Source organism: Apium graveolens, chromosome 5 (genome assembly GCF_009905375.1).
Source record: "Apium graveolens cultivar Ventura chromosome 5, ASM990537v1, whole genome shotgun sequence".
Taxonomy (NCBI): domain Eukaryota; kingdom Viridiplantae; phylum Streptophyta; class Magnoliopsida; order Apiales; family Apiaceae; genus Apium; species Apium graveolens.
The window spans coordinates 292,961,484-292,977,577 of NC_133651.1; the positions used below are offsets into that span (position 1 = coordinate 292,961,484).

Below are 16,094 nucleotides of genomic sequence, written 5' to 3' on the forward strand. Positions count from 1 at the left end.
ATCTTTGAACTCAATATATATATATACATGTATATGTATGCATGTATGTTTGTATGTATATATGTATGTATGTATATATGTATGTATGTATGTATGTATGTATGTATGTATGTATGTATGTATGTATGTATGTATGTATGTATATATGTATAAATTTTGTTAGAGCTCGCCAGAAAAGAATTTCAATGAATACACGTTGTATTTCTCTCACATAATTTTGTTCATACTCGAGGATCAGTTTTAAAAAGAGTATACTTAAAATGTATTTATAGACTGAGTTAACTTTCAAATCGACTAACAATACTCCATGATATTGACATGTTCTCACGTTAGTTTGTTTTATTTGAACGTTAATATAATCTAAAATACATTTGAACTAAAGATAAGATAGAGTTAAAAATACTTTGAAAGTCTATCTTTAGTTCATTTTGAAAAAAAAAATTAGGGAAGATTGTGTAGATAAAAACATTTAGTAAACAACTTCCCAAATAATAGGACATGATTTTAAAACAACTATATGAATAAGATGAGCTCTAATATTTATATAACATGTACATGCATATATTAGGGTCCTTAGAGCATCTCCAATGGTTGGCACCCTTGAACGGATTCCAACTTTACCACATAGTAAAATATATTATTTTTAATAATTTCTCTCTTCCATATCAATTTGGCACTCTTTTTACACAAAACACTCCAATGGTTGGCACCCTTAAATGCCAATTTCACTAAAATTACAAAAACAATATGTGTAATACAAATAAATTAGAAATATAATAAATTACTCATTATTGGAATCACAAATGAAATTGTCATAATAGTTTATTCACCACTGGAACAACAAATGAAGTTGACATCCTACTTTATGGGATACCAACTTTTGGTACCCCAAGTTGGCACCCCGTGTCACCTCATTTGGCATCCCATGGCATCCCAACAACTCCAATGGAGTGCTGACAAGGGTGCCAAGCCACATGGCGTTGGCACCCCTCTTGGCACCCACCATTGGAGTTGTTCTTAGAGCAAGTCTAATGCATACTTATATTTAGTCTTATAGTTATAATATAAGATTAAAATCATAAAACTCAACTTCGATGCATAGCTATACATGGTTGGATGGATAAATTCATAAATGGATACTTAGTCCTATATATAGGACCAAAGATGGCTTTATCCATTCTTGACACATTATCAATCTATATATTTATATAAAGGAAAATCTCACATGACATTTGGGAATATGACGTGGGGTGCTTCAAACTCATCATTCTATTTTTCTTAATTTTTGAAGGGCATTTGTCATTTTATAAATGGCTTGTAAATAAATTATATAATGAATGAACGGTCCAGCTAATAATAATTTCAAAGAATTCAAAAGGTCAGATGATTAATTATATATAACTCCCAACTCTTGATCTCCTACTCTTGCTCACCAGTATATAAATAAGCAAAGGATGTCTCATTTTGCCATACCTCTTCCACACATGTTATCAGGTTTGTATATATAATTTCTTAATGTTGTTTTTGCATTTCATGTCGTAGTGCTTTTTATTAATTTGAATCTTTGAATTTGAATTACGAGTTAGTTGTACAGATGTATATATTTACAAGCAGGTTGCAGGAGGCCAATAGTAAGCTAATAAGTTAGTTTATTTTTCTGATTTTCATTGAGTATACTTTGTTTTCTATAGGCCAATCTTCTTAAAACTATATTTTTTCCCGGCAAAAGCTTGATTCTTGCGACTCACTAGAATTCTTTTGATTTTGATTTTAAGAGCTGGAAGCTGGTATATAAGCTCGATATGTAGCTATAAAATTGTTGTCTTGGTTTGTGTTTCACTTTGTTCCCTTTGTTCCCTAAATAATATATGATTTTTACTCTTAATCGATCCTTAATCTTGTGTTGTCTACAATAATATAATATAATAAAATAGAGTTGCGGGGCAAGTACATCAATTACTTTCATTCTCTAAACCGACTTTTGTGATCCAATAATTGTAATGTGTATATATTATTACCTTTGCAAGTAGTCTGTTATATAGAATCACAAGGTTTGGCATAAATTGATCATTTTATTGGACCACCTTTTTTATGGTTACCTGTCATTGAGCTGATTTATCATGTAATTATTAATCTATTTTCTACCAATGAACAATAAAAAGTGACCAAAATTTGCATTCAGTGAGTATAATTAACGGGTTATATACACAAATAAACTCCTATATGAGGATTATTAAGTTTACAAAGCACATCTTATTAAAAATTTATTCGATAAATCCTTATATTACAACACATGATACTGACATTTGAAGTTGATGATTTTCGTTCGACACAGAGTCCTTATTGGCGTGTCCTTCACAAATGTCAAGGCAAAGAAAAATAAATGTAAAATATTAAACTTGCTTTGCCTAAAATAACCACTTAGAATTTAAAGTTAACGCAAGGCCGAAACTCTTATATTCTAAATTCATTTCAAGCATGCAGTTAAAAATTGAGAACATATTGCTAAAAAAAAGTGCTTGAACTACTACTGAAATTTCACGAGCATCTTATCAATAAATAATAAATAATTTTGAATAACATCTTTCACGTCGGTATATTTCCAAAACTACTCATACAACCTCGTATCGATAAAGCAATATTTTCCATATAATTTATATAAAATTTCCAAACTTTCTTTATTATATAGTTCCGCCTCTAAACCTACACATTTATAATTTTTGTAAAATATTCAATAATTCAAGTTACTCATATAATTATTCATCTAGAGTTACAAGATTGTTCCATAATTTGGTAACTTAAAAAATATTCTAGGAAAATAAATATATATTGGTATCCCTAATTTGAGCCTACAATTCAAGAAATAATAATGATTAATGATGCATTGTTATTATTATTATCCCTAATTATATATATATATATAATATTAATATAAAGATAGTTAAACATATTTTTAGTAATTATATACTTATAAATTTATATACTTGAATCCATTTCAGTTTTTAAGAAATAATTTTTCACCGCGCGAAGCGCGGTTTTTAACTAGTTAAATAATAATAGAGTACCAAGAGATCCACTTTAAATTAAAGTGATGACTATAGTCATTTTACATCTATCACCGGACTTGCTCTTACAAAACCAATCCTATAAATTTTCTGAACAACCACGGTTTGTCTTTATTGCGAGAAAATTCTCAGCTTACTATCAGTTTGTGATAGGTTGTTGTTAAACTATTAATTTGCTGATAAAATAATTTTATTGATTTCTGCCAAAATAATCTAGTACAACGCAATTTTTATATATCAGCATGTTCTAAATATCTATCGGTTTGCTGTCATTGTGATCATTAAAATCTCATGAGTATAAATTTGTTTATAATTAATTATTACTAAAAATTAAAAAAATCTAATTAACAAATAATTTTGAAATTTTTTTAGATACCAAAGAAAATATAACAAATAAATCAATAACATGCATGCATATTTTTTTTAAAAGATATCAAACGAGTCATGTCGAGTGCGGGTGTGTATGATCCACATAAGAGTGTGAATTTTTTTAAAGAAATTTATGCATATAAATGTACTTACATAGTTTTTTGATATATATTTTGTTGTATTTATATTTTGTAAAAAGATGTGAGCTTTAAATGTTAAATGATCAATTTAGCCTTCTAAATCATGCTAAATTTAACTATGTTATATTTTTTACAGTAGTACACCAATTGCAATGATGTGATAAGTAGTGATATACAATAAACTTCAGGTACAAAAAGTGCGACGTTAGTATACGAATTGCACTGATACGTCGATACGGGTGTCCTTACAATACAATACGTAGATGCGCATATCCTTACAGATGAATTTTTATATTAAAGAATTTAAATATCATTTTTTTAATTCCCCCTGACCACCATTTGAACATATTTCCCAATACGACAAAATAATGTTGTAGTGATACCTGCAGTCACTCATGTACCTCCCATCCATATTAGAACACATCTCATTTCAAATCTCTTCACTCCTAATTTTGAATTAAATATACGACAACAAAAGAGAATAGTTCAGAGAAAAAAGAGAAAAAAATAGATGATGATTCATTTATTTAAGAGAATAAATATATGTGCCCATTTCCATTCGTCTACTCCTTCACCGTCTCCGGCGACTCCAGCGACAGGTTCTTTGTCTCCGGCGACGGTGGTTCTATCTAATCAAGTTGTTAAAAATGATGTTGAGTAGCGTAAAATTGAATACAACACGCCATATAACCCGCCTATGATGATTACAACACCTGCTCCGCCCAGTTTCATAATGAAAAAGATTGAATCTAGCACTTATGTTCACAAATTTAAAGTCTTAACATGCCTATGTATCAAATTGATGGATGTAGGGACTACGATATTAAGCCGATGGGTAGAGATTGCAGTCGGGTCAGATCGGGTAGGGATTGCAGTCGGGTCAGATCGGGTCGGGTATTGCAGAATTCATATCCAAACCCGAAAATTATATCCAAACCCGAAAATTATATCCATACCCGAACCTGACCCGAACCCGAAAAATACCCGAAAATGAATACCCGAACCCGATCTATCGAATTTTTGATCGGATTCGGGTAGACCCAAAATTCGAATTTTTTTTGAATTAGATATTCATACCCGAACCCTAAATCCGAACCCCAGCCTGAACCCGAAATCTGAAAATTTATATAATTATTGATATTGCAAGTGCTTCGGATCGAACACACAACTTACGGAGAAAGAGTTTTAACGTGTTATCTTCAACCACTCCACCACATCATTAATTATGTTATTATAATTATATATAATATTTAATATATCAACTTAATTGAAACCTGTTATGCCCAAATATGGACATGGGCTCTAAACAGACCCATTACCTGAATTATTTATAATATTTGGCTTAATAAACAAGTCCAAGAATATGGAGGAGTTCTCGTAATTTGTATATGAAATAAGACCGTGTACCGCATATTGACCAAGACTTTACTAGATGACACGTGAGAATATGTAAAGAAGGATAGTCATGTCCATCTCGTACTAGAAGATGACACATGCCCATCTCTTACTAGGAGGTGAGTCCTTCCCTCCTCATACTAGGAGGTGAGTCCTGCCCTCCTCTAACCACGAGGTGAGTCATGTCCGCCTCTCCAGCATGAAGAGGGTCATGTCCGCCTCTCCAGCATGAAGAGGGTCATGTCCACCTCTCCATCGAGAAGGGAGTCCCGTCCACATCTCAACAAGACTGGACTCCTATCCACCTCTTCATCAGGAATGGAGTCTTTTCCACCTCTCAACGAGACATGGGTGATGTTCACATCTCAACAAGAGAGGAGTCATGTTCTCATACTATTAAGATGGGGGTCCTCTCCTCATATCATGCATGTCCTCATATTACTAGGATGGGTGGTCTACCACCATATAACCATAAGAGGCAGCATGTCCACATATTATCAAAATGGAGTCATGTCCACCTCTCAATAAGAGAGGAGTCTTCTCCCCACATTATAAAGAGACTTGAAGAGACCAGTGGTAGTATAAACTCACGTGCAAGCTGAACAAAAAATATAATTACAACAACTTATGACTATATGATTCTACGGGGCACATCATAGAGTCCTTGCAACACTATATCATACTTGGAAGGGCCTCATCAAGGTCAACAATACTTACATATTTCTGGGTCCATATCACATGACTAGACTCTAAGGGGTCGCATGTGAGGGCTCTAAGTGTTCTCATGCCTCACCAACGAGATATCTTCGCCTAATGTCATGACAGCCTATTACAGCCTAATTGAGCTTGGGCTATGGAATAATATGGGCTTATTACGAACTATCCAATGATCAACGAACCTGGGCTTTGATGGACCGGGCCAAACCCTAGCCCTTCTAGATAATTTGTTCTCCAAGAACTACGTGTAGCTTGAACCCCTATAAAAGGGTACGTAGGCCTCTTATTTATGGATGATCAATAGTTTGAAATAAGAAAGAATAAACACTATTCCTCTGGCATTCAAGAATCATCGAACAAGATTAGCTATAACATCCATCAGTTTTCATCCCGTGTTCTTCGCGTTCTTCATGAAAATAACCTCAAATCAACATAATTTGCTCTGTGATTCCAACAACCTCTGAATTCGTGTTGTTACGAATTTCTCCCAACAACAATACCCAATTTTTAGATTTATCACTAAAAGATGTTTTGTTAACCTTATAAACTTTATCACTCGTTTAAATGATTGAATAACTATATTTCATTAAACTTTATAATTAGTTAATTTTTAACGTAAATATAAAAATATATGTTCTAAAAATTATATAATAATACATATAATGTATATTATATAAATAATATATATATAATATCATAATGTGTAATATATAAAAGTATAATATATATTATTAATAATATATATGCATATAATTCGGGTTTTTTTCGGATTTCGGTTTTGGATAGAGTTTCGGATTTTGGATCGGTATACTTAATATCCAAATCCAAATTCAAAAATTTTCGGGTTTAAAAATTAAATCCATATCCAAATACAAAAAATCGGGTTCGGTAAATCCAAAATTTCGGGCTTCGGATCGGATATCCGTCGGATAGGATTATTTTGCCATCCCTACCGAGGGGATGACCTAGTAAATATTTTTTTATTATCAGAAGAAATTCAGAGTAAGGTGAGTTGGTAAAACTCTTTCGGGTTAAAAATAAATTTAAATCCAATATTTTGGTTAGATAAAATCTAGTTGAGTTGGAATAAATTTCATTAAGTACCGATTACAAGCAAATTATTCTTTCGATCTTAAACATATTTAAAATAAAGGACGAGAAACAAAATTATATTTTTTTTATTTTAATACTCAAGTATTTCTTATTGCGTATGGTTATTGTTTTTTAATCTATATATATGTTATATATAATTTAAACAAAAATCCAAATCAAGTTAAAAATTATATTTTTTCTTAGTAATCAAGTATTTCTTATTTCATACTATTATTATTTTTATTAGTTAATTATAATATACAGATAATTTATTTATTGTTCACATATGCTCAATTTATATAATTTTATAAAAAAAATAGAAAATAATCTATATGGATGCTGCGAAGCATGACTTTGTTGATTAGTTTTATATACATTTTTAAATCTCAAAATTTCCAAAATTAAGTCGGATATTATTATCAATATTTTTTTTAATCATGTATAGGCTGCCCCAGTGAAAAACATTGTGACAATTTTGGAGGTATATACCATTTTCCTCGCCTACCAATATCACCTAATATATCAAGAAAAATAACTTATTTAATACATTATAAAATAATCTGTCTATTATATTCGCAATCTCACCTCCGAAATAAATACTTATTTTATAATAATAAATTTGAAACAAAAAATTATAACTTAATTTTTTTATATTACGATTTAAAACAAAAAATTATAAAATAAATAGATTTATAATTAAATATTAATATTTATTATAAATATGTAAATTTATATTAAATGTACATAAATATAAAAAAACAGTGAGTTTCTTCACTTTCTGCATTCAATTTTAATGGATTTACAATTCCATTTCAAATTCTAAATACTTAGTGGTGAGTGACTGATTTTCGTTGTCCTTCGTCATGTCGAAAATCCATATCATTTCTTGTGAATTTTTAAAGTGGGCAATCGATATTAGGGATGATTTTGCAAGAAATTTAAAAAATTTCTAATAGTTCTAGTGTTCTACCATATTGAGATCAAAGGTTGTGAAAAATCATTTTGGTAGATATTTTCATGCAAGGGTTGATGCTTACCATCATTATTATTTGGTAATCATCATCAATGGTCTTAGGTTTGGGTATGACACGATTATTAATTACCCTTACTTTCGGTTATTCAAGTAATATTAAAGAGAATAATGCATCTCGATTTAGGTAAGTCCGATGTGAATAAAGCCATAGGTTAAGATTTGTCTATACCTTTTTTTTATTTTTGCTATCAAATTTTTATTTATTTGAAATTACTATACTTCTTATATATTGTACACATCCATACACAAGTTGGAGGTCTTTCGAGAAACAGTCTCTTCATTCTCCTAAATGAGGGAAATGTTGCGTATATTTTAACCTCCCCAGACCCTGCCCTAAGTGGGATATATATTTGGTTTGGTTTGGTTTAGGCATAGGGTTAATAGTGTATTTATAGTACAAACGTTGTGATGTGGTTGGTCAATCACATCACACCCGGATTGAGAAATTTTAACCGTGAGTCATTAATTTTGTAAAAAAATTGCATTCATGTTAATTGTCGGTTCACATGTTTATTAAGTTCGTCTCCAAAATCAAGATATATGATGGTGGTTATTCGTCGAAAAAGTCATCAATGGTTGGTTGTGATTAATTGAGGGATGCAATTATAGAGTGTTTGGTGATGGCTTACAAAATTCTTCACTTCTAACACATCACAATATGTTTACGTATATCTGTTTATAAGAAATCAAGTCAAATATATTTTTTTGAAGAACTAAAAGGTCAAATATGCTAGGTTTCTTGCCCTTAGGCCCACCAAGAAGAGCCTACTACGATGAAGCTTAATTACAACGTTTTAGTTACAAACAAAGGATGAACTTCATGAAAATGACGCATCCTCCGTGTTGCTTGCTATCTTTCTTAATCGTAAACAAACATGACTTACTTAAAATAAGTGATAAACCGGTAATGAATTATAAATTTATAAAATCGTTCTTACATTTTTAATAACATAGTGCAACATAAATATTCAAAATTATATAAGTTAATGATAAACAAATAAACAAAATATATAATAGTATATTTTACATTTGTTGATGAAAACTAATGAATTTTACATGACAATAAACTGGGAACCTAATGGAAATTATAAATTTTGGGTTAAATATCAAGTAAGTCACTAATTAAGATAAAATATTTTAAAAAGTCTTTAATTGCCATTATAACTCGTCTTAGTCCCTAACGTCATAAAAAACAAAATGTTAGAGTCAAAGATTAAGTTAACAGTCAAACATCTGAATGGGCAGAGATTCCTGATGTGGAGGGCAGAGATTTGGCAACAACTATATTTTAACTCAGCTATATATAAGATGTATGTGGAACCCTAAATATGTATGTCTCCAATTAGGGTTCTTCATCTCTTTATACTATAACTTAAAAATATTACATGTAACACTTCAATTAGTGGTAGTAAAAGCTTCTGGAGGTAGCCCGCAAGGGTTGACTCAGTTGTTTAAAGAGGGGATAATTATTCTCTTGGTCACAGGTTCGAATTCCACGGGAGGAGAATTTATGATTATGCCTCATGAGCCAGAGCTTGTCGCTTAAATGCGGTTTACCTTGGTTCACGTGGTTTGCAGGCTATTGCGTGAGCCTGTGAGATTTACCCAGTGTGCACCCGAAGGGTAGCGGCTGAGGGTTCCCTACGATAAAAAAAAGCTTCTGGAGGTATTTAATTATAAAAAACCCATGTCTACAAGGTCGGGAACATCGTCTCGAGGCTCATCATCACGATATATATGTGCTTGTGGTTTAAGAGCAAAAATGTAAACTTCTTGGTCTTTGAATAATCCTGAAAGAAGGTTCTATACCTACAGCCAAAGCCGAGTAAGTTAGTAGTTAGTTTAAAGAATAATTGATATCATAGTAAAATGTTTAACATCTATATGTTGCAAAATATGCAGGAAATCCGATGTGCTTATCTTGAGTGGTGTGATGATGAATGTGAAGGTAGACATGGTGAGATAATTACGCGCTTGAATAATAGACGTATCTACTTGGAAGAGAAGATTGGACTACTTGAAGATAATATTATGCAACTTCAGCCACAGAGGAAAAAAGAGCTAGGAAGAGACATTTACAAAAATGTATGAAGTTTAGTTGCCGTGTCATTGTTCTTTTCATGGCGATGATGGTGATCATGATACAGAGGACTGTTAAAGGCAAGGGCTGGAATTATCTTATGTAGACTACTTTTAATTGCTTTTCATGGTTATGTAGTAATGTAGTATGTAGTATGTGATATGTAATATTAAAAAAGTAATGTAATGCAATGCAAGAATACGCTATGGAATAAAATTAAAAATCTTGTTTGCAAAAACTTGTTGGCATTGTAACATAATCTTGTTTTTTAAAAAAGCAGTCAACAATCACTACACCATATATGGGCTATTGCAACCCCAAAAAAGTGTAGTAAAAGATACCAAATATGTTACAATAGAGGTTTTTGCAACATTTTTACTAAAATTCGGCGTTGCATTTACTGCCGTTGCAATAGAAACCTATAGCAACATTTTTTGGACTCATTGCACCATTTAAATGTATCACAATAACTCGCTTTATTGCAACATTTTTGCCAGTTTTAGCAACATATTGATGGTGTTGCAATAAAATACTGCAACACTTTCCTGTAACATTTTGGAGTCTAATGTGTTACAAAAGCCAATTTATTGTAACATTTTTATGTAACACTTTTTCCCTATTGGCATAATTTATCATTTTTAGCAACATTTTACTGCAACACTTATGTTCCTATTGTAATACTTTTAATAGTTTTAGCAACATTGTAGTGCAACACTTGTGTTCATATTGTAATGCTTTTTAATAGTTTTAGCAACATTAATTTGCAACACTTTTTATTACTCTAAGTTGCAATATCCTGTTTGAAATGTCAAAAACCATCCCAAAATCACATAAACCTGATTTCACATTTCTTGCAAATATAACAAAGTACAAGTCAATAAAGCCCAAACAAAGTTGGCTTATACCACAAGATCATCTTGCATCTAGCAAGTAATAAATCCAAAGTCGAAATACATAATCAACATACACATCATAAATCTAGATAAAGCTAATTAGTCTTTCATGTCTAAGTAGCAACATACCAATAGTATGTATATTTTAAATATAAGTACAGATAGGATATTTCTTTTTAGGAACTCATCAAAGTTTGTAATTTCTGCAGAGAATTTCAAGCCTTGCTGCTTTGTAGGCAACGAAAGATTCTCGTTAATCATCGTATTCTGATGGAACAAACTAATGTGCCCCCACTGCACAAACTCTTATGTTCCATACCACTGAGTCCTCTTTGTATTCACTTCTTCCCTACTGCAATAGTCCTTCGAATGGCCAAATTGATTAGGAATGCCACGACAGTCAAGTTGCACAGAAGGAAACATCTCTATCACCATTCTGAAATAGAAAGTAAGACAAGATCTTTCACATATAAGTTTCTGAGTTCTCAGGACTCTTTAGTCAACTATATTTATACAGGAAGCAGCCCTATAATTGATAAAGGTATAATCTTAATTTAACAATTCATACAGCATAAATCAGCTCTATACATGTAACCTGAGGTGATTTGGTCAAATAATATTATATCTTAGCTGGCACCCGTCAATAAATTTTGACATTAGTACTGTTGTTTAGATCAATATAATATACAGTTTCAATGACATTTTAAAACAACACAGAACAATAATTAGGTATTGAAAGAATTATACTACTTAAGTAGGACTCTAATCTCTAAAGTCTAGACGATCTGAGTACGTCTTTCTAGGGTATTCTCTGTTTCACCTAATGTTTTTCATTCTGAGAGTTAATAATTAGATAGAAAAAAACATAGTTCTCCATATGTCTAGTACAATTACTTGAGCATTCGTATCACATAGCCTCTTTTTCCTTCTTCCTTACTATTCAAAAAGAATTCCCGCTTAACAGCATCACAACTGAGCTCGTACATGACAGCTGCATCTCTGCCGTCCAAGTCGAGTTTCTGTAATTTTATATCCACTCTTCTCGCTCCGTATTCATCTCTTTGATCATGCAGAGACATGCTGATACTACTTCAAGTATTCTGACAATTCAAAGTTCTACTAAGACTACTCGAACTCCTCGGAGAAGTCACAACTAGCTTTTGGTACACAATATAATTAGGAAACTTTAACACTTTATCAAATATGACGCCCGTCTCTTTACCAAGTCTCAACCTTAAACATGCACGGTGTGATCCCTATATTTGTATCATTACCATTGAAATTCGTTGGACAAAGATAACTAGAAAAACTAAGAAAACAACTTACCACTTACCCCTTTTGATTCCTCATAAAAAATTCTGTCAAGCCCGCTGGTCAAATCTTTAAATTTGGCTTTATCAAAGGACTTTCTGATGAAAATTAAGCAATCAGCTCGACTACCAGGCCTGCACCTGATATTAATCTTCTCCATAGAAATTTATTGCTTCTATGATGGATACTTTCCTACAGAGAAACCAAAAAATAATTATAAAATAAAATTTAGAGGGCAAGAGGTACGCTAACTGCAGGCCCAAGTTTAGGTTCAAGAACTAGGCAAAAAAAATGCACAGAAAACATACACACGCATACAAACTTTCAACAGGTCACTAACCTCTACATAAGTTGGAGCTGCAATACGTCTGGATGGTTCATTCAGTGGACTATAATAATCAATTTTTTTATGTCCAGTCGAAGAGATATTCTCCTTCAAGATAAATTAAAAACAGAAGACCCCTTCTAGATCAACATATTTCAACGTCCAGAGAAATATGTCACAAAAAATAGTCTTAAGCGTTATCATGTTCTGTGTTACCCAACACTGGACAAAAAAAACTATGATCAGGTCCAAATTATCTCTGCAGTGATTTGTCAAGGCAATTTCAGAATTCTGGTATTACACTAAAAAAGACTTTATTTTTAATGCACAGTTGTCAAATTACTTTGCATTGAGTCTGTCTCTCTGAACTTAACTCCCTCCATGATATAAATCATGTTTATTCTAGGCATGATGCAGAAGCAATCTGATGAATTTGGAATACAATCTACTCGAACACTGTTTAAGTAGCAGTACCAAAACAAGATGATAGTTACTAGTTACCATTAAGCTATATACTAAAAATGAATGTCAATACAAGCGTTTAGTTGAAGGCACATACAAAAGCTGCAAATTTAAGAAAAATGCTTTAAAATAAGCATTTTGTTGAAAATTGCATCTCGTCCAAACATAAGAGCATGGTATAATCTTAGAATAACAAATCTACTAGTGCTAGAATGAGCCATATTATTGACTTTAACATATGGACTATAGTTTACAAGTCAAGATCAAATTCCGAACAGTAGAGCAAAAAGATAATATTACCTGGATTGGGTTTTCTGCAATCAATATTCCATCAATACCACCGCCAATTACACGACCATCCGGACCTGCTAGTGAGACGCTTAATCTGCCAGTCCTTTTAAAACTGCCATTCTCAGAGACTGTAAATGAGCCCGTTAAGGATAAGATCTCAAATCGACCCTGCAAATTCATAGAACCTTATTCCATTTTATCTATAAATTGTTGACAAAGTTAATGTGAAAACATGCACATATTAGCTTAGAAATATGTACAATATGCTAGAAAAGAGAAAATCAGTTATCAGGGGGAATAACATAATCATATTTTAGAAAATAGAGAGAGATCAAATGCTGTAAATATAGAGATGTCTCCCCTAGTCAGAAATCAAAGTAGAAACAACTCTTCTATACTAATTTGTAGCTCCACAAGTTCATCACTTCATATTAGTAGCAACATTAGTGTACATGAACACTTTTTCTCTTTGTATCTGCAATCTCATTCAGTAAATTCAGTACATACTGAATTTACTGAAACAAAAGATTAAAATACAAATGAGCAAGAGATATCATAAGATCTCTTTCAACAGAAGTGTTGTAGGCTTGTTGTAGCTCTTCTCTCTGATGATAGATAATAAAAGTACTTTGATATTAAGCCCTATATAGTAAAAAATATATATTTTATCTACTGTATTAATATTTCTTATCTACTTCAAGCCTTGGAATTATAAAAGTATGGTAAGACAAATAAATCTCTATATGTAATATCTAAAGTTTACAGAACTGAAAAGAACCTGTTACTTCGGTAACACCGTTAGTTCTCCAAAATCTAGTCAATGTTGCAAGTGATAAAGCACACTTCAACGCTTCAACCTAATTCCAAATCAACAACATCAAATGTCAATCACGTGCCTTACTAATAAAAAGTAGTAAATTATAAAAACATACAGTGAACTTAAACAATTTTCTCACCAAAAAATTCGCAGTAGTGACACTATAATCATACTTCCCAGCTCTCTTCGACCACACAATAAGTATAGCTTGTGAACTCGTGAGAAACGTGAGTGCTAGTGTAACAACCGTTCAATTACATTCCAATCACACAAACACAAACAACAAATACACAAGTTTAAAAATCAAACATACTGACATAACCAAATCAATTAAATTTTATTTATAATTCATCAATTAGTTAGCATTACTCACTTGAGCTTCCACTTCGATTTATCGCCAATTTTCCCATCCGATTTCGACAAAATATTGTCCATAACTGCTGAAATCGACATATAAATCTTCGATAAACAACAAATTAAACTCGTACAATTACTCATATATTAGCAGCATATAATCAAAAAATTTTATTGTCTTGGACCAAAACTATATCTTAATTCCACTAATTCCAACAATTGAAAAATTCTACTAATCAAATATATAATCAAAAACTTTCACTTGTATACATATATAATCAAAAATTAAGAACACATATTAAGAGCTTTAATCCAATATATAATCAAAAACTTTCACTTGTATACATATATAATCAAAAATAGATGGGTAATCTACCTCTAACTGAAACTTGAATTGAATATCCACTCGAATTCGCTCAAATTAATTCTAGATTTTGGGGATTTACTGTAATCGACTTTAGTTAATCGACTTTATGGAACAAAGAAATTTACAAGGGATGAGTGACATAGATGATTGATTCAGATGGGTGAGAGATGGCTGAGATAGATGAGCGAGAGAGATGGGTGAGAAAGAGACGGTCGAGGGAAAGATGAGCGGCTGAGAGAGAGGTGCGATATAGAGATATGTGGTTTTCTAAAATAAAATTTATTTTGAGTAAACAAATATTTGGGGGAAATTATTATCCCGCTCCTTGAAAAATTTCAATTGCCGCCTAAAAGTTTTAGTCAATTGTATTAAAAATGTAGCATGTATTGTAACACTTTTTTAAAAGTATTGCAATTGTTTGAAATTATGAAAATAAACTTTTCATTTGCAACGCTTTCATATTTTTTGTAGCACTTTTTAAAAGTGTTGCAATATACTAGTAACTTTCGTGGCTATAGTAACACTTTTTGCAACACAAATGTATATAGGGCTTGCAATAGGTCATATAGTAGTGAACATTAACAAGTAGCACCAAAAAGAGAAATATATATGTCTCAAAATTACCAACAAACTAGCTAAACCAAGTTCTAGGTGTAACACACATACCATTATAATGTACCCAAAATAAAGACCATTAAAGTTACCAAAAAGGAGACTTTTAAATGCGTCTCATACTACTAATACTACAGATCCTGCCCAGTCTTCATCAAGGTTAAGTGTAGTGTCTGGAGTGTTTGAAAACTTGAAACTTGTCTTTATAATAATATTTTGCTCCTCCTTACTGTTGTTCCTCCAACTTGTCCTTCATGTTGGCCTTCATCTTCATCTAAGTCTTTATCTTCAATTGATTTATCATCTTCAGTTAATGCATCATCCTCTGTATGAATTACAGTTTCAACTAGATGACTTGGTTGACCTGTTGCAACATTCTTGACTTGAGGTGTTCCTGCACTTGGAGTGACATTAGGTTAGTGATTTAATTTCATAAAACCTGGTGTTGGCATGAATATGTTCCTAAAACCAGAGGTCCTCAAAAGGATCAAGTGGTTTAAGTCTTTCCTTGGAAGCCCTTCTCTCATTCTTCTTATTCTCTGCAAATTTTATAAATGTTCTATCTCCAGCCTTTTCAGTCACATTTTCTTATGCATCCAAAAGAGCCTTTCAAGCCTACTAATTTGAAAACTTCTTTCCGCCACTTGTTTTTCCTTACTTAAATTAGTACACAACTTCTCCTTTGCATCTTCAGTTGATGCAACAATTGTTGGTTATTTAATTATAGTTCCAGGTAGGCATTTCCTTTTAAGTGACACTTTTTGTCTTCTT

The 16,094-nt window shown here is 31.8% G+C and overlaps 1 long non-coding RNA gene across 2 annotated transcripts; it reads right to left on the reverse strand.

The window, feature by feature from the left end:
- Positions 1-10,982: 10,982 nt before the first annotated feature.
- On the reverse strand, positions 10,983-14,965 carry LOC141661881 (uncharacterized). Of its 2 annotated transcripts, none has more exons than XR_012550158.1 (7): positions 14,721-14,965; positions 14,130-14,427; positions 13,952-14,030; positions 13,183-13,341; positions 12,436-12,642; positions 12,118-12,287; positions 10,983-11,220 (listed from the first exon to the last, which is right to left on the reverse strand). It is a non-coding gene; the product is annotated as an uncharacterized LOC141661881 (long non-coding RNA). The 2 variants fall into 2 exon arrangements; XR_012550159.1 differs by having other exon boundaries at positions 12,111-12,287.
- Positions 14,966-16,094: the final 1,129 nt, after the last annotated feature.